The sequence below is a fragment of the Lissotriton vulgaris genome, chromosome 3_1 (genome assembly GCF_964263255.1).
Source record: "Lissotriton vulgaris chromosome 3_1, aLisVul1.2, whole genome shotgun sequence".
NCBI classification, from domain to species: domain Eukaryota; kingdom Metazoa; phylum Chordata; class Amphibia; order Caudata; family Salamandridae; genus Lissotriton; species Lissotriton vulgaris.
The window spans coordinates 796,848,805-796,868,227 of NC_141689.1; the positions used below are offsets into that span (position 1 = coordinate 796,848,805).

The window sequence follows — 19,423 nt, forward strand, 5'->3', positions numbered from 1 at the left end:
TGTCAGGAAGGCGACGTCCTTGGATGTTGTGTTTAGCAGGTCCCAGAGCTCGACGGTGTGTTTGCGTGCCGAACGGGTGTTCAGTAGTATGCATCAGAGGTGGTTGAGGTCTTTCTTGGTGAGTGGTTCGTCGGCTCTGAGGCTGGTGTAGCTGCAGTTCCGGCAGGTGAAGGGACCATGTGTGCATTTTGGGGCGACCCTGAAGCAGGTGTGGGTCCGTCCGGAGTTGAGAGCTTGCAGAGTGCTGGCATCATAGTGGCGGCGGTCGTCGTAGCGGGTGTGGGGGCCAGGGGTTCTGGCGCTGGGTGCAGTCCAGGCGCGGAAGGGCACAGACTGGCTTGCCTTATTAGCCATTGGCGCGCCAACGGCGCGACTACGCAGCGGCCGGCATATATGGGGAGGTGGGAGGGAGGAGCAGCTGGGAGGCGGGAGGCGGGGGCAGTGAGTGGGCAGTCAGGGGGGCTGGCCGCAGGGGACGCAGCAGCGGGGGCGGTGAGAGACGATGAAGGGAACAGAAGGCAAAAGGGCACAAAGAATTAGGGAAAACGAGTGTCACAGAAGGCAAGAGGGCACAGAAATACATGGAAATGAGTGGCACAGAAGGCAAAAAGGGCACAGAAATACAGAAAAAGCTGATGTCGTAGGAGGCAAGAGGGCACAGAAATACAGGGAAAAAACGAGAGGCAAAGAAGGCAAAAAGGGCACAAGAATACAGGGGCAGCTGAGAAACAGAAGGCAAAAACGGGCAGAGAGGCACAGGGGCAGCAAGGGGAACAGAAGGGAAAACCAGGCTGAGACATGGGGGCCAAGAACATGGTATCCCGAGCTACTCAGTATGAGCTTCTGTCGCAGCTGCAGGGGTCGGTCCTCAACCCAAACCTGTCCAGTCTCCACTTCCTTGCATGGAGATTAACCTGCCTCCCAAAGTCTGCAATGTTATTCTGGCAGCCAGGCGTCCCTCCACAAAAACGGTGTACGCCTGTAGCTGGAATAGGTTTATGGCATGGTGCACAGCAAAGGCTGTGGATCTAGTTCTTACTTTTCTTATGTGCGCTCCCTTTGAGCCGCTTCATAATTGCCCTCTTTGTCTTCTGACTCTAAAGACTGCTTTCCTAGTTGCCATTACCTCTGCCAGAAGAGTGAGTGAGTTCCAGATTCTTTCTTCTAAATCTCCTTTTCTTTCTGTCCATCCGGACAAAGTTGTTCTGAGGACTCGTCCTTCCTTTCTGCCAAAGGTTGTCACCGCCTTTTACATCGAGCAGACCATTACTTTGCCCTCCTTCTTTCCCCCTCCACATCCCTCTAAAGAGGAAGAGAGGCTCCAACCTCTGGACCCAAAACCTGCGCTCTCTTTCCATCTGAGTCGCACACAGCAGTTCCGGGTGGATGACCAGCTCTTTGGGTGCCAAGAAAGGTCAGGCTGTACACAAACGGACCATCTGTCGGTGGGTTGTTCTGTGCATAAAGATTTGCTACTCCTTAGTTCAAAAGGAGCCTCCGTGGGGTTGCGCGCCCATTCTACCAGGGCGACGGCGGCTTCAACTGCTCTGGGAAGCGGCCTTCCCTTGCAGGACATTTGTCAGGCAGCTACGTGGGCCTCGCTGCACACGTTTACCAAGCACTACTGCCTGGACAATCAAGTTCGTAGAGACTTGCAAAAAACACAGTTGATGGACAGAATGCAGAACAATGTCTTACATTCACCCCAGTACAAAGATCTGGTCCTAAATCCATCGTTTTTTTGCACTCCACACCACTCTAGGTCAGACAGCGCCAGGAAACCTCTCGGTGAAAGTGCGCTATACAAGAATCCCCTAAGATAAGATAAGATAAGACACTGGCTATATGCAAATCATCCTTGACCCTGTGCCTCATGGGAACAGTCCAGCCCGAACTACCAAGCCATGTCTTTCCTAGACCGGAATCAAGCATCCAAGGACCGGTTTCTGGCTATCAGCCTTCTTCAGCCTGGATAGCTTGACTCCAGTGATGTGGAGAGCCTGGGACTCACGTCTGAGCATACCCAGCCCACTTGGGGTGAACATTGCAAAAAACACAGTTGATGGACAGAATGCAGAACAATGTCTTACATTCACCCCAGTACAAAGATCTGGGCCTAAATCCATCGTTTTTTTGCACTCCACACCACCCTAGGTCAGACACTGGCTATATGCAAATCAGCCTTGACCCTGTGCCTCATGGAAACAGTCCAGCCCGTACTACCAAGCCATGTCTTTCCTAGACCGGAATCAAGCATCCAAGGACCGGTTTCTGGCTATCAGCCTTCTTCAGCCTGGATAGCTTGACTCCAGTGATGTGGAGAGCCTGGGACTCACGTCTGAGCATACCCAGCCCACTTGGGGTGAACATTGCAAAAAACACAGTTGATGGACAGAATGCAGAACAATGTCTTACATTCACCCCAGTACAAAGACCTGGGCCTAAAACCATCGTTTTTTTGCACTCCACACCACCCTAGGTCAGACACTGGCTATATGCAAATCAGCCTTGACCCTGTGCATCATAGGAACAGTCCAGCCCGAACTACCAAGCCATGTCTTTCCTAGACCGTAATCAAGCATCCAAGGACCGGTTTCTGGCTATCAGCCTTCTTCAGCCTGGATAGCTTGACTCCAGTGATGTGGAGAGCCTGGGACTCACGTCTGAGCATACCCAGCCCACTTGGGGTGAAAATTGCAAAAAACACAGTTGATGGACAGAATGCAGAACAATGTCTTACATTCACCCCAGTACAACGATCTCGGCCTAAATCCATCGTTTTTTTGCACTCCACACCACCCTAGGTCAGACACTGGCTATATGATGTGGATGAACTGGGGTGGTGTGGAGTGCAAAAAAACGATGGATTTAGGCCCAGATCTCTGTACTGGGGTGAATGTATGAAATTGTTCTGCATTCTGTCCATCAACTGTGGTTTTTGCATTAAGTTCGTAGAGACAGCTTCTTTGGCTGTTCTGTTCTCCAGGACTTTCTGGTGTGATCTTGGTTCGCAGACCCACCACCGGGGTTGGTATTGCTGGGGTATCTATTCTACCAGGGCGACGGCGGCCGCAACTGCTTTGGGAAGCGGCGTTCCCTTGCAGGACATTTGTCAGGCAGCTACGCGGGCCTCGCTGCACACGTTTACCAAGCACTACTGCCTGGACAACCAAGTTTGTAGAGACGGCTTCTTTGGCTGTTCTTTTCTCCAGGACTTTCTGGTGTGATCTTGGTTCGCAGACCCACCACCGGGGTTAGTATTGCTGGGGTATCTATTCTAAGGTAAGGAATTTATCACTACGCGTTTCTTTCAGATGCACAAGTTACTTACCTTCGGTTACAATATATTTGTAAGAAACATTAGTAGTGATAGATTCCTTACTGCCCCACCCATCCTCCCCATTCTGCGAACTGATTTCTAGGGTTAAGGTCATCCCTTTCAGGGCCCTAGTATCATGGCACCAGTGGTCAGTATCTTGAATGGCTCTGCGTTCCTGGCGCGGAAAGTTGTGTACAGAACTGACGTCCGCGCACGTGGGTACATCTAAGTAGCTCCGACGACGTCTTCACGGCGCCAACGACGCACGCGGAGCCGCACGATGACGCCTACTGACGCGCAGGGGTACTGCAGACGAAAAACTTTCCGAATCCAGTGTGACGCCTGGGGGTACTTCTAAGGTAAGGAATCTATCACTACTAATGATTCTTATAGATATATCATTACCGAAGGTAAGTAACTTGGGCTTTAGACTCATTTGTTATTTAATCTAGATGTATTTAAATTAATTATTATGATGTACAGTTTTATTTTATTAGCTCTATGTTATTGATATGTATTATAAATTATTTTACATTATATATTTTATATTACATAGCATAACCTGCACTCCCTGTCCTAAATGTAAGAAAATACCTTACTTGCCATCTTCAACCAAGCCACACTACATTCCCCACCTTCCTTTTCCGTTCCACAGCTGTGCTTTCTGCTTTCAGTCAAAGCAGACAATCAGTGCTCTGCTGACAGCCTCTCAAACAGCTGTGTCAGCCTGGTCTGAGAGACTTTATGATGTAACAATAGTGGGTAACAAGACTTGTTAACTGTTGCCATCAGTGGCAGATGATGACCGTTGAAAGTGATGGAGCATGTAAAAGTGAAATATGTTTATATGTTTATATGTTTATAACAGTAAGTGCTTTATAAATAGAATGTGCCCGGGCCCCTCTGCACTACGAATTCTATTTTGAAGCATAGCTGAAAAATGGAATTCTTAATGCAGAGGTGATCTGGCACACTCTATTTATAAAGCATCTATCATACAATAAAAGCATTGACTACTGTCAAATCAACATTCTTACCTTGACGCATTTATAGAGCACACAATCAGCTTGCAGTACATCTGAGGTTAAATTCTCCCACGTCGCATTGCCTGGCTGAAAATTAGGTGAATGCTGGTTTCTAAGAAAGTAAGCCTGAAGCAATCTAAGTACTGCTCTCATGCTGCCTGCTATACTAAACAGCATAAGAGCAGTGCCAGGATTGGCTGGGGTAGGCAAACTCAACGCTTCATCGGAGACTGATGGTACTGTGTCTCTGCTAATCAGTTCCCTCATAGCATTGGTTCTGCAAGCCTGTTAGGCTGGCCACAAAAAAAACACCTTCTTATCTGACATTTGCGTTCAGTTAACATAACTCTAGCTGATCCTGGTCATCCCAATGAGTCCAAGACAGAGAGGGCTGCAGCCCCGCCTCTATTGGAAAAACAATGAATGACGGTACAGGGTAAGTTTTTAGAAGGTTAAGTATGTTACTAATTAGTCTATCTGCCTGAGGGAGCTTCCAATAGGGGGTTAATGCCCCCACGCCTTGATAGAGGAACCGTCCCTTGTTGCTATGTCATAGCATTGGTTTACCAGATGTAGACTATAGTCTAAACAATTGAGGCTTCCTATGGATGGCGTTCATATCAGAATAACTCGTTAATTTATTCTTAAATCCATATATTAGGTGTAAATCAACACCTGGAAAAGGTGACTATCACAAAAGTGTGGATTTCTCCAGTAATGGATCGTTCATAGATTCACATGCTTGAATCATTCCCCATCATCAAAAGGGAAGTACTAATGTACCATAGTAAAGCAGTATGTAGTATTATCATAGGCTATAATGACAATGCAAAGTCATTTTAATAGCCTATCTGTTTTCTTTTAAAAAAAAAGGACCAAACTTGAACTATAACCAATCAGGAAACAGCATCCTCTAGGACACTCCCAACAGAGGCTGAGTCCCTGAGATTTTCTACTTCATTTCGAATGTAGGGGGTCTCCCTGAGCTCTGGTCAGTTTTTCCTGTTTTCCCAACTTTTCTCCATCTACATTGTCTGAGTCTTCTAAGAAAGGCCTTTTCAGATCTTGCAAGTCCTGTGGGAACAAAAGGCTGCATGTGGATGATCCACACAAAGACTGTCTCTATTGCCTCTACCCTCAACATCAGGTAAAGGAGTGCAAGATTTGTCACACGTTTTCTTCTAAACCCCTAGAGACCGAGAGGGAAGGCTATTTCTGTGGCTACAGATGTCTAAATCCCAAAACTCGAGCTCTTCTGAGGATGGCAATTCATTTGCAAGACACCACAAAAGGGCAAGATCCTCTGAGTGGAGTAGAAAGGCCTTGAAGACACACCATAAAGACCCCCTGAGAAAGGAGAAACTTAAGCTCATCCCCACTTGGGCGGCCTCCTCCCAACTTTCAACTCTATCTGTGCAGAAAGGGGAGCAAAAGCGTTCTCCCTCCCAGAACCGTCAATGTCGAGGAAAAAATCCTCTTAGAACACCATCAACTACGACACCACCATCAACGCTGATATCAACGATGAATGTCACAGCAGCCTCGTCCACCAGGTAGTGATCATTGAGAACCTCGAGAATGGCAGCTATTAATGCTCCCATTTCTATACCAAGGTTATCTTCTCCACCAAGTCTCAGTGGACGGTGAAGTTGACCTCAACTGCTCGAGGAAGTCAGCATCGACAAAGACATCATAGGCAGGAACACAGTCGACAATAACGGCATCGTCACCAACTTTAGCACTTTCGATGACAACACTGTTGATGATTACACAGTCAAAGACAACATCATTGACGACTGCACCGTCGACGAGGGAATCCTTACCGTTGATGCCCCAGTTTACATTGCCTTCATCGGCGATGTCGTCACGAAGGCTAAAATTACCAAAATAACTAAGACTGACTTAAGGCCTGAAGTAACCTCTCGGTCAATATCTCACCTTTAACACCTAGCCATTTACTGGACTTAGAAGAGTTGGATGATGACGGGCCTTTTGGGGATGCACACAGTCCTTTTGAGCTCTAGGTGAAATAACAGTGGGAAGATACCAATGATGAGATTGAGGAGCAATACTATTACTTATACTATACTATACTATAAGTGGCATTATGAATACAATGAATACCACCTGCATCCTCTGCCTAGACATGATGAAATGCATATGACCATTTCTGTAATGCAAGATCTACAGGCTATGCTGCAGGATTATAAGAGGAGATTTCTGGAATTTCCACAGGAGCAGCAACACGGGCCACCCCAGCCTGCTTCTCCTGCAACTCCAAGATCTATCCTTATGCACCACTCGTACTCAGATGATGAGAGTGAAGAAAGCGAGATCCCTGACCCTCAACATCCACAGGACAAAAAACTGGGATGATTACCTGGTCCCTATTCCGTCTATTCTGTCATCTCATCCTTCCTCAGAGGACACTGAGGGTTTTTATATTTTTTATGGACTGAACTGGAGCACGAAGTTGTGATATATAATTGATTTGGGGAATATATTCACGCTAGGTCTCAAAAAGTTCCTTAGAACCCTCTTTTTTCTCTTCTTTGTTATTGCACGATTCCATCTGCCAACTTCTGTCAAGCAATCCATCTGCTTTCTTCATGACTTTAAAGAGCAAGCCAGAAAGTCTGTCAGAACCATCCCCATTATAGAGTATATCTAGGATGAGGGGTAAAGCCCGTGAAAAATCTGGCTATAGTAGCACCAGTACCATCTCTCCTGGATAATAAGTACAAAGCCACAGCTGATAGCCCCGCCTGCCTTACCATTCATCCCAAGCCTGACTCTGACAAGCAGCACAAAGGCGCTCGAAAAACCGTTCCGCTCCAAATCTCTGCGCCACCAGACAAAGAATGCAGGTGCCTAGACAACGTTATGAAGAGATTCTTCCTCATTTCTGCCATCACCGTTCGAGCAGCCTACTCACTAGCAATCCTGGGGCACAATGACCGCCAGATGTCAGCAGTCTGCTCGGTTTGATACCTAAAGTCAGGAAGGCGGAGGCGAAGAAGATCTTGCAGGAAGGGGAGCGCACTTCCTCTGAACTTCTAGACTGTGCTCACAACATTATTTACAGGCTTTTGTCAGTTGGCCGGTGCCTCGATTATAAGATGCCAAGGATGACTCAAGGCTAACTACAGCTTTGATTGGACCTCTTTTATACCAAAGGACTAATCAAAGATTCTAGACATGGCCTATGATGACAAGACTTTGTTTGGAAAACTTTTTGATTATGCATTATTGGCTATAAGGACGGACACTGACACCGCTAGATATCTTGCCACTCTCCAGTTTAAGAGGCTGCCTTTCTGGGGAGCTAGAGAGAGAGGTTTATCAACCTTCAGAGGGGGCTATCAGCATCTTAAGCAGTCTTGTGGCATTGAATATCTCCAAATACCTTCCGCAAAAGAAGTATAAAACATCAGACAAATGGGTGTTGGACTTTGTAACCTATGGACATACCATATAGTATGTGGAAAGACTACCAAACAATCCTCTAAAAAGAGCGCACCCACCTCGTCTTCACTTACTGAGGAAAGAAGCTCTAATAATGCTGGCCATTGGCGCTATGGAAAGGGTTCCTTGTTCTCAGAAGGCCATGGGATTCTACTCCTGTTGTTTCCTTATTCAGAAGAAATCGGAAGAGTGGAGACCCATCCTAGACCTCAGTAGACTGAACAAGTTTCTAAACAAACAATCTGAATACTCTTTCCGACATTCACCACCTACTAAACAGCGGAGACTACAGGACCTACTTAGATTTACAAGATTGCCATACATCCAAAGCATCGCAAGTATCTTCATTTTACCGTAGCCAGTACTCATTACCAAGGTCCTTCCCTTTGGACTCAAGTCTGCTCCTTTGATTTTCACGAAATATCTCAGCCTGGAAGCAGCCACACTTAGCAAGCAAGGTCATCAGGTATTACCGTACCTACATGACTGCCTGCTAAACCGCAACAAGCCTCCATGGTTACCACGGGCTGCCTTTCATTGTTTTACAGTCTAGGCCTCCCAGTGAATTACCCAAAATCCTGGACCATCCCAAGTTAGACAAGGATGTTTTTGGGTGCCAACCTCGATACTATCAGAAATAAGGCCTATCTGTCTGAAGACAGATTGCAAAGATTATCAAAACTGGCCCTAAATACCTCCAAAAGAAGGCCAGTTTCAGTGGGGATGTTCAAGTCACTCCTCAGCATGATCTCCTCCACAATAATCCTGGTCCCGCTGGCACAGCTAAAAATGAGCCACTCCAGGAGGAGCTCCAGTTGAAGTGGGTCCAAACGGAGGGCTTCTTCGGAGATTTGATCAAAATTACCTCAGAGATGCAGGGGACACTAGCACGGTGATCTTAAGCATCTTATCTCTTACAAGGCCTCACAATCCTGACTTCAATAACAGATTGCATCATCACCACTAAGCCTTCTTGAAAATATGGGGCGGCCATTTGCAGGACCTGCAAATCCAAGGAAAATGGTGCGCACTCCAGAAGTGAACGTACATCCATTGTCTTGAGCTCAAGGATATTTTTCTGACTTTCAATCCTTCCTTCCGCGTATAGCAGGAGCCTACGTGCTGGTCCTTGCAGACAATATGACCAGAGCCTACGCGCTGGTCCTTGCAGACAATATGACCAGCATATATTACATCAACAAGCAAGGGGGAAAAAGGTCCCTAATTCTCTCTCAGGAGGCTTCAGACCGTTGAAACTGGCTGGCAGCCGACGGAATAGCTTTAAAAGCCGACCACATGTATGTATGTATGTATGTATGTATGTATGTATGTATTGGTATATTTATATAGCGCAATGACTGTCACCCAACGGGTATCCTGGCGCTTAGACTTTGATGATACATACACGGTGTTTAAACAGCTGCACAGCTTACATAATTCTTGGAAAAAGATATGTTTTCAGAGCTTTCTTGAAGGAAGTAAGATCTCCCATGCTTCGTAAGCATAGTGGTAAGGAATTCCACAGTCTCGCTGCGGTGAACCTGAAAGATCGACCTCCCATCCGGGTCCTCAGGATCCTGGGAACTACCACCAGACAAGCTGAGGCCGAGCGGAGAGATCTGGACGGTACATACCAGGAAAACAATTCCTGCAAAGAAGAAGGGCCCTGTCCGTGAAGGGCCTTATGTACCAGACAAAGGACTTTGAAGTCAATCCGCTGCGGGATTGGCAGCCAGTGAAGATCCCTGAGTGCTATCGTAGATTAATCAGATCGTCGGCGCGAAAGGGCCAATTTGGCGGCAAAGTTCTGGACACGTTTAAGTTTTCCCACCAGGGTCATAGGTGCCCCCAGAAGTAGTGAGTTACAGTAGTCGAGCCTACTTAAGATGATGCTCTGCACTACCTCTGGCCTGGTCTGTACAGGAAGCATGGGTAATATCTTCTGCAGCATCCGCAACAGTGTCATACAAGTGGCCACCGTTTTGTTTACCGACACATCTAGCTGCAGGCTGGGGTCGAACATCACCCCCAGGTTACGAACTGATTCGGCCGGCAGACGGGTACCCTGAAAGGACGGAAGCCAAAAATTCAATGGAAGAGGCCTAGGGGTGCGATCCATTGAACAATGTAGCACCTCTGTTTTGGAGCTGTTGAATTGTAAGGAGTTGTGTCTCAACCATTTTGCTGTGGTGGACATACAGCGGTGAAAAGTCTCCTGTGACACAGCCTCCTTACCCTCATACGAGAAGACAAGTTGGGTGTCGTCAGCGTAATTGGTGACCGCTATACCGAAAGATTTTATCAGTTTGATCAGGGGACGGAGGTAGAGATTGAATAGGATCGGACTGATGGCCGATCCTTGAGGCACGCCCTGCCCAACCTTTCTGGTGTTAGATTTGAAAGGTGGCAGGGCCACCATCTAGTGCCTATTATCAAGATAAGACTGAAGAACAGTGAAGGTTTTGGATCCTACGTCTGCCCAGCCCGGATCACAGCAATAGGGAAAAACAGAACAGGGTGGCTGGACAGGATTATTATCAACAACACCTTTTAGCCACGTAGTCAAAGAAATACCACGCGACCTCTGGGAAAGAATCCCAAAACAAATTTATTTTCTACTGAGACTCAAATTTTTAAGGAATCTAGGACATGAACGCAAACAAAACAACTGTTATGACAGTGAATAAGTGATGGCAATATCTACAAATTTACAGAATTTACAAGTATACAATACATACAAGAGTGAATGAGGCCACATTGGTGAACGAGACACACAAAAAACAATGCAAAATTCAGTGAACAAAATTGATTGCGATTATATACAGAGCAAAACTTTGGAGTGTAACGTAAATGTGAACCAGTCCTACAGACTGTGAAACCATGGGACAGGCGGGGAGGTGGAATGGAATGCCTGCCTGTCAGCCAGGCCTGTGGTGAGTTTATTTAAAGCGGGTTGCACAACTAGGGTCCAACGGAATCGATGTAATTGTATCCTAGTGGCACCCTTGGAGGTTTACCACAGGGTGGAGGTGTCGACGCGTTTCGAACCGGGGTTGTTTCAGGTTCTCTTCAGGACAGGGACTGGGGTAATGAGTCTGCTCAATGGCGTGAGAGTGGTCGTAGTACCGGTAACACTGGACCGGGCAGGATTTCTGTGCTTCAACCAGCAATTGGGCTGGAAATAGCGGTGCTCACGAATCGGTGCCCAAACGGTGCTCACATGTTCCAACGTTTGAGAGTGGGAACTGAAATCCCAGTCAAAGGAACACTGTCTGTAATTTCTAGTCTAGTCCGAGTCAGCAAGGGGTTAATGGTTCGCGCTGACTTTCCGTTCGGAATCAATCCGGCGTGTCTCTGCACGCAAACGCCGGATTGATTCCGAACGGAAAGTCAGCGCGAACCATTAACCCCTTGCTGACTCGGACTAGACTAGAAATTACAGACAGTGTTCCTTTGACTGGGATTTCAGTTCCCACTCTCAAACGTTGGAACATGTGAGCACCGTTTGGGCACCGATTCGTGAGCACCGCTATTTCCAGCCCAATTGCTGGTTGAAGCACAGAAATCCTGCCCGGTCCAGTGTTACCGGTACTACGACCACTCTCACGCCATTGAGCAGACTCATTACCCCAGTCCCTGTCCTGAAGAGAACCTGAAACAACCCCGGTTCGAAACGCGTCGACACCTCCACCCTGTGGTAAACCTCCAAGGGTGCCACTAGGATACAATTACATCGATTCCGTTGGACCCTAGTTGTGCAACCCGCTTTAAATAAACTCACCACAGGCCTGGCTGACAGGCAGGCATTCCATTCCACCTCCCCGCCTGTCCCATGGTTTCACAGTCTGTAGGACTGGTTCACATTTACGTTACACTCCAAAGTTTTGCTCTGTATATAATCGCAATCAATTTTGTTCACTGAATTTTGCATTGTTTTTTGTGTGTCTCGTTCACCAATGTGGCCTCATTCACTCTTGTATGTATTGTATACTTGTAAATTCTGTAAATTTGTAGATATTGCCATCACTTATTCACTGTCATAACAGTTGTTTTGTTTGCGTTCATGTCCTAGATTCCTTAAAAATTTGAGTCTCAGTAGAAAATAAATTTGTTTTGGGATTCTTTCCCAGAGGTCGCGTGGTATTTCTTTGACTACGTGGCTAAAAGGTGTTGTTGATAATAATCCTGTCCAGCCACCCTGTTCTGTTTTTCCCTATTATCAAGATGAGACACCAACCAGTCAAGAGCCAATCCCGATACCCCTATTTCCTCCAGTCTCCCTATCAAGATCGTATGGCTGACCGTGTCGAACGCGGCCGACATGTCGAGCAGTACTAAAAAGGCTGCTCGACCTTGGTCGGCTCGCGCCCGAAGATCATCTAAAACAGTCACCAACGCAGACTCCAACCCATGGGCTGGTCTGAAGCCAAATTGGGCCACGTCCAAGCAAGCATTGGTCTCCAAGAAGCTGGAAAGATGTTTAGTGACCAGTTTCTCCAGAATTTTAATTGGAAATGGGAGCAACGAAATAGGTCTATAATTTGCTGGACAGGTGGGATCCAAAGTGTCCTTTTTCAGAAGTGGGGAGACCACCGCCAGCTTCCAACAGTCCGGAACCCGTGCAGACCTGAGGGACTGACAGCAGATGGAGAAGAGAGGGGGGAAATCTCTTCACAAAATAGTTTCCAAAATTTATGTGGAAGGGGATCAAGTGGCGAGCCCGAGGATACCCCGTCTGCCAATACACAAAAGTCTTCGAAGGACGGCGGGGGGAAGCTGTTCAATTGCGCTAGCCTAGCATCTTTCTCCAAAATGGAAGTTGAAGTAAGATAGTGCAAGGTCTGAGAGTTAGGGCCTGGCAATAAAGCAAGGTTGTTCAGAATAGTTGCAATCTTGTCCTCAAAGGCCTGTGCCAATGAGTCACATAAAGATTGAGAAGCAGGAATGTTCTTTACAGTACAGGCGGGACACACCAAGTCTTTAACGATATTAAATAGGGCCTGGGATTTGTTCACAGCTGACAGTAGTGATTCCTCTAAAAAGCTAGCCTTGGCCTGTTTAATCTGGGCTTTATAAGTTGCCAGTGCCTGTTTAAAAAGAGCTCTATCTGACTCAAGGTACTGCTTTCTCCAATTACGCTCAGCCCGTTCACACTGGAGTTTTAGCTGAAAAAGTTCTCTTGAGAACCACGGCATTGCATGCTTTGTCCTAATTCTGGTTTTTCGACGCGGGCCAGTGAGTCCAATGATGCTAAGGTTCGCTGGCTAAGGGTCTCATAGTTCACGTCCACATTATCTCCCAACGTGAAACCATCTAGAAGCAGAGTGGGGAGAGTGGATTGTTTGAGGAGCTTAGACCATTGTCTGCCCTCCTTAGTGGCTCCTAAGCTACCTTTCTTTTTTAATGAGGTGGGGAATGAAAGAGAAAAATGGACCAGTGCATGATCCGTCCAACACTGATGAAGAATGTTCCGAATGGTCACTTGGCCTGCATCAGCAAAGATCAAGTCTAAAACATGACCCTTTGAGTGGGTCTGAGAGAGTACTAACTGCTGCAGCTGAATGTTGCAACTGGCCTGGACCAACTCTTTAAAGGCTGAGTCGGTCGGACCATCCGGCCACAGGTTAAAATCCCCCAGCACTATAAGCCTAGTGTGGGAATTAGATAAATCATAAATAAGATCAATAAGCTCTGTTACAGCAGACAAGGCGCTAGCTGGGGGTCTATAATACAGCAGCCCTGTGTATAGAGCACCCCCCTGACCATTAATTGAGAAGCCTAGTAATTCACAACCTGGAATTGCCTTAATATCAAGATGGGAAAGATCTATTGTCTCCCTAAAAATCAGCCCCACTCCTCCTCCTCTGGCCCCCACCTGGGGATTATGTCTGATTTTGTAGCCAGGAGGGCATGCTAGCCCCAGTTCCACCGCGCTATTAGCACTAGTCCAAGTCTCTGTCATGAAGAGTACGTCTAACTCATGAAACTCAATGAGTAGCGCAATTTCTTCTGAATGCTAACTAAGAGATCTCACAGTTAGCAATCCACAGGACAGAGAGTCTTGCTGTCTGCTGATGGTAGAAGGCTGGTGGCTGGGAGTAGTGCTATAGTTTAGTCTTAAAAGATCGTCACAGGAATAAGTAGGAGCAGATCAGCGCAAAGAAGACGCATTACCGGCGCCCGGCGCGTCCTGTGCGCGAACGGGCGCAAACGGGCTTACCTCTGGCGCACCTCCGGTGCGCACCCGCTGCGCGCCATCGCTGAGCGCTGATTGACTATCCATCTTAAATAGCCATCAGGAATAACATGTCTGGAGTGAACAACACTATAACGGACACTCTCAGCAGAACCAGAAACAGTTACCACGATTGGTAGCTGGATCAGCTGGTATTGTATAGGGTCTTCTCATGGTCAAACAAGCATTAGATCTTTATGCGGCAGACAAGAACGCCAAATGCCAGTTTTACACCAGTTGATACCTGCTCCCAGGGTCGCGGGGAATACTCTTTCAGTTAGATGGTCCAGGAGTTATGCATACACTTTCCCCCCCTTCCCTCCAGTGGTGGATGGTGACCTTTCGAAGTGGTGGGGCGTAAAAAATACATGTATGTTGCATGGTTTTTTTTACGTGGTCAGCCACTACATAATGTGCAGCTAAGCCTGTCAGTAGGTGGAGAAAATAGGCCACAGGGCAATTGGTGGTACGTCGCCTATCTGTCAAAAGACACCTAAGCAGGGATAACACAATACACACGTACTAATGCAGACTACTCAACACAGCACGCATACACATTGGCACAGACAACACAGTAACTTCACTTATTTTTTCGATACTAGCACTCTCTTCTCGCCAACATTGCTTCTTTATCTGCCCTCTCTTCTTGGCAGTTTTCCCTCCTTTCCCCCCCTCTCTGGTCAGTAATTTCAACTTTCCTATAGTTTCAATAATCCTCACTCTGGTCTCTGATTACCAGAATCTGCTGTACACTTTTCTCTGACTGTCCCACCCCATCTGTAACCTTCTGAGTCTGGTAGACACCATCTGCCTCCGTGCACATTCAATTGTGCACTTTTTAAAATTATCACCTTTAGATAGCAATGTACAGCTCTGAGAGAACATTCTATACTTACTTGGCCACTTTGCTATAATTGTACTTAAGTACTTTTCATCTGGGTGAGCATAGCTGCCAAGTTTTCCAGGTCAAAGCGTGACTATTTAGGCCACGCTTTTTTCTCAGAATTCTGGGACTTGTAGTCTTAGTTTTAAGCAAGTATATGACTATGAGTCCCATATAATAAGAAACAAGTCCAGATTGGCCTAAATAGTCATGCATGGACCTGAGAACCTTGTAAGATTGATGCCTTCAATGCAGGTCAGTCTGGCCCCAAGGTCTGCAGAATAGTTAATATTGTTAATTTAAAGATGTGCGGTATAGTCCTGCTGCCCCTGCCCCTCCCCCCAGTGGAAATGTTCACCATCAAGACACAGAAACAAGCAGAGTTAGTAAATCCGAAGCCAACTCCATAGAAGATCAGGAACGCAACCCCAACGCAAAGAGCAGGAAAAAGAACAAGGAAGGATCCTGCTTGAAATGAAAACCCGAGTGTAAACACACAAAGCCATACCAAGCAAAACTTTACTTAAACATAGCTGGCCAAAGTGCACACTGCACAAACAGGCGGGTGTTGAGCAGCGGAAAGAATACGTATGGAACCATTATGTTATCGTTCATTTAAAGACAAAATGCGAGTACAAATGATTGTGTAATATCTGCAATCTTATCTTACACGATCGAGAAGTCCACAGGGGCTGAGAGGCACTGGGTCGATGCAAAAGTAGTGTAGTGTTTACCTTCCTTGCACTGTGCAGACACACGACATGACACCGGATGGCACAAGAGACCTCAACTCTAGTCTTGTGACTGACTACTCGTGTGTGGGTGGCAGAGCACGACAGGCGCGGTGACGTGCCGACAGCTCATAGAAATGGCCAATCACCACTGCATGGCTCGCATAAGCCACAGTGTGATTGGTCATACAAGTGCGTGCATGTCACTGTCCACCCACGCATGGCACCACCAGCAGGCTACCTGGCTGAACAGGGACTGCTCTCAGCCAATCCTGGTGCTGCATTAGCAGCGCCACTGCGCCAGGATTGGCAAAGAGCAGGGTTACTGCCTGCCCATAATCAGACCCGGGGGCCCAGGTCCCTCGCACTATGAATCGCAATAGGGGAGGGAGGGGGGAAGGTACTGTACTGTATGGGCATGCGTGGGCCAGTACTAGAAATACCTAGCCCAAAAATCGACATGCGCACCGTGCAGCTGGCTGCGCTGTTTGTGCTGCCTGCGCTGTCAATCACTGCCGCAGCCCCGCCCCCACACCTTCTGCGATGTCAGGCTTGTCCAGATTCCACAGCTCTCTGAGTTGCCGCAATTACCGCAGACAGTGTGCTCAGAAGATGACTCCTCGAGATGAATTTTATTTGAATTGGATGAATCCTGCCTGAATGTTAGCATGATATGACGGTCGTCCATGGCTAGGGGGGCAACGCCCCAACGCCCCCAATGAACGCACCGCCACTGCTTCCCTCTCATACTGAGGATCCAACCCAAGATCAAGATGAAGCACTGTTGCCTCATTCTATTAGCTCCCAAATGGCAAAGACCGCATTGGTTTACAGATCTCCTGCTGTTCGCATAGACCAACCCCATCTGATTACCCAAAATCCGCACCCTCTTGATGAGGAACAACGGCCAGATCCTACACCCGTAACTAACCTCTCTCCAATTACATGCGTGGCTCCTGAGTTCAACAAATTCTGGGATGTATATCTCTCCCAAGACTGTGGAGACATTCTGGCCAAAGCGAGGGCAGAATCAACAAACAAGACATACAGATTGAAAATAGAAAAGATTTTGCTTATGGTGTCAGCATTCTAACCTCCAACCCTTGGAAGAGTCACCCGAACAGATTCTCCCATACCTTCTCTCTCTAGCTTGATCAGGATTGGTGTATGCATCTGTAAAATTTCACATAGCCCCGCTTTTCAAGATACAGGTGTTCCTCTCATTCTTCCTCTCTCTGTTTGACTAATCAAACAATTCATGAAGGGGTTGTTCAGAGCTTTGCCTTCAGCAACGTCTCCTGCCACAGAATGGTGCTTCTATGTGGTTCTCTCGCAGCTTGTGAATCCAGCATTCAAGCTCATTCACACAGCAGATCTGAAGAGTCTCACCTGGAAGGTCGCTCTATTGTTGGATCTCATGTCTAATAGTCAGTGAAATTCAGGCTTTTACAATTCAGGAACTTTTCTTGTGCTTCACTTGCGATTATGTGCTTCTCAGAACAAACCGAAAATTCATCCTATGGTCCATTGCAATTTCATCTCAATTAACGTATCGTTCTTCGTACTTTCTTTCCACATTCGCAATCTCCAGCTGAAAGATCTCTCCAGGCCTTGGAAATTAAGTGTGCGTATCAGATCTTCAAGTACGTGAATCTACATGCTCACACTGCATGAGGACGTTCGGTGGCCATCTTGGCTTGGAATAGTTCATGGCTGACGGCAGTTCGCGATCAGCTGAGCGCGCATCTCGGTGATGCGCACACCTTTCAGTTGGCAATAATTCTTCATTCTGGCAGTTTGTACAACTTGGTGATGCCCTCACCTATCTAATAGTGGTTCATTTCAGGCAAGCTGTGCGTTTGGTGACACGCACACCTCTGTCATTTCTTCAACCGCATTCTGGAAAGGATCTTTTATGTTGGCCTACAAACTGTGCAGTATTTACTTTATGTGGATAAATAGTTTTTTTTTTAAGCACGAGCTAAGGTGCTCTTTCAACTATGGCTTCTCCACAACAAATCACTCAGCCTCCTCCATTTCTTGGATAATCTGGTAAGCCATGTATGTCCTGGTCAGCGTGGTTTCATTTGTTCGAAAATCTCTTGGTGGCTATTGATGCCACAGAGTACTCTCCTGCCCGCAAATTTGCTCTCCTTTTTGGCAGTTTGGTCCGAGCAGCGCAACGCATTTTTGACAGTTTGCCTCCAATTCCTCCTCCTGGCCAATCTGGTGACAGACACTGGAATATTTATTTAGTAGCTATCGCAAGACTTAAGAGGCAGTTTTCTGAACCACCTAATAAAATGCTGGAAAGGCACAAATTTTACAAACGCAAACAAGGTGAAGACTGAAGAGGACAAAGTAGAAGACTACATATCAGCTCTAAAAGTCCTGGCTACTACTTGTGGGTTTGGGCCTTTATTGGACGATTTCATCAGGGACCAATTTGATTTTAATTGCGCTTCACACAAACTAAAAGAAAGTATTCTGGGGCGAGGAGCCATGTGCCGGTCCAAGATGGCCGTGTAAGTCCTCGGCTCCCGGGGGCCCGTCCCCCAGCCCTATGATCATGTGACATATTCAGGCATTGAAGCATCCCATCCTACGGTAGAATGACGGTGGTGCCCCTGACGGCGTCTCCGGCCCCTCTGTGACACAAGGGAGGGGAAATCCTGCAGCCTTGAGTGCGCCTGAGGCCTGGGACTCGAGTGCGTGCAGTGGCTGGGACAGAATCTAACAACACTGGGTTCGCGTACCGGAAGTCACCGATCCGCCCCGTCCTCCGGCACTCTTTAAGGGCGGCTGCTGAGGACCTCGGAGGACCTCGGATGAGATGGGGCACTGTGACACACTGCGCGGAAGGGAGAAAACAGTTGGACTCCCAACAACAGCTCCGACCCCTTTGTGGCACCAGGGGCCAGAGATACGGTTCCTGCATCAGCGGCCTCGGGCGCGCCTGAGGCCGGTCCCGCCCTTCCCCCAGGGCTCCCTGGGTGCATCTGTGGTGGCATCGGTGGTGGAGTGGACGGCAGAGGAGCATCGAGGAGGGCCCCCTGCCTCTCCCTTGCGGGAGATCCTCGGGGCAGCTGATGAAGGGGCAGGGCTGCAGAGGCCCTGCGACAATATACTGATAGGGGTGGTTGGCGGTGTAGGGGGGCTGCTGGTTATTACTGGGGGCTCCCCTTCCTCCTCCTGTGACATCAGAAAGAGTGTTCACCGCGCGCCCTGGAGGGCAGGATTTAAAGTCTGAGAGACCGGCCACCTGAACTGTGACTGACTGCTTGGTCCCTGTGATGTTGGAACACCAGGGAGTCGTGGATTGAGTGTTACTCCCCTGGGGGCTGCCCCTGGAACTAGGCAATTGGTAGAGCCGACTTGGAGTGCCGAGAGGAAGTGAATCTGAGACGGTGGCGGGGGGCCCTGCCCGGGAACATCTCATCGGGGAAATCGGATGGAATCGGAGGTAAACTGAGCACCTGCTGCACCATGGGGTCCCCTGAACGTATCATCCAAGAACTGCCCTATAAGCCTCTGGCTGAGCGACGGTGGCACGGAAGTCCCGCCCACGAACAACCCAGCTAAGAGCCAGGACAACATATCTTACCTGGGAGGCGGTTCCGGTGTGACCCGGCTGCGGACTTTCAGATGGCGACTAAGCCGGAGGTGGACAGGCACCAGCTGAGGACATCTAAAGGGGTGAGACGGGTACAGACTAATAAGTTGGACAGGTACACAATATCCAAGGGATCCCCTACGGATTCAAGA

The 19,423-nt window shown here is 47.8% G+C and overlaps 1 protein-coding gene across 1 annotated transcript in view; it reads left to right on the forward strand.

Annotated features, from left to right (window-relative positions):
• CCDC192 (coiled-coil domain containing 192) overlaps positions 1-19,423 on the forward strand; it is a 937,988-nt gene that overhangs the window by 541,647 nt on the left and 376,918 nt on the right. The window lies entirely within an intron of this gene.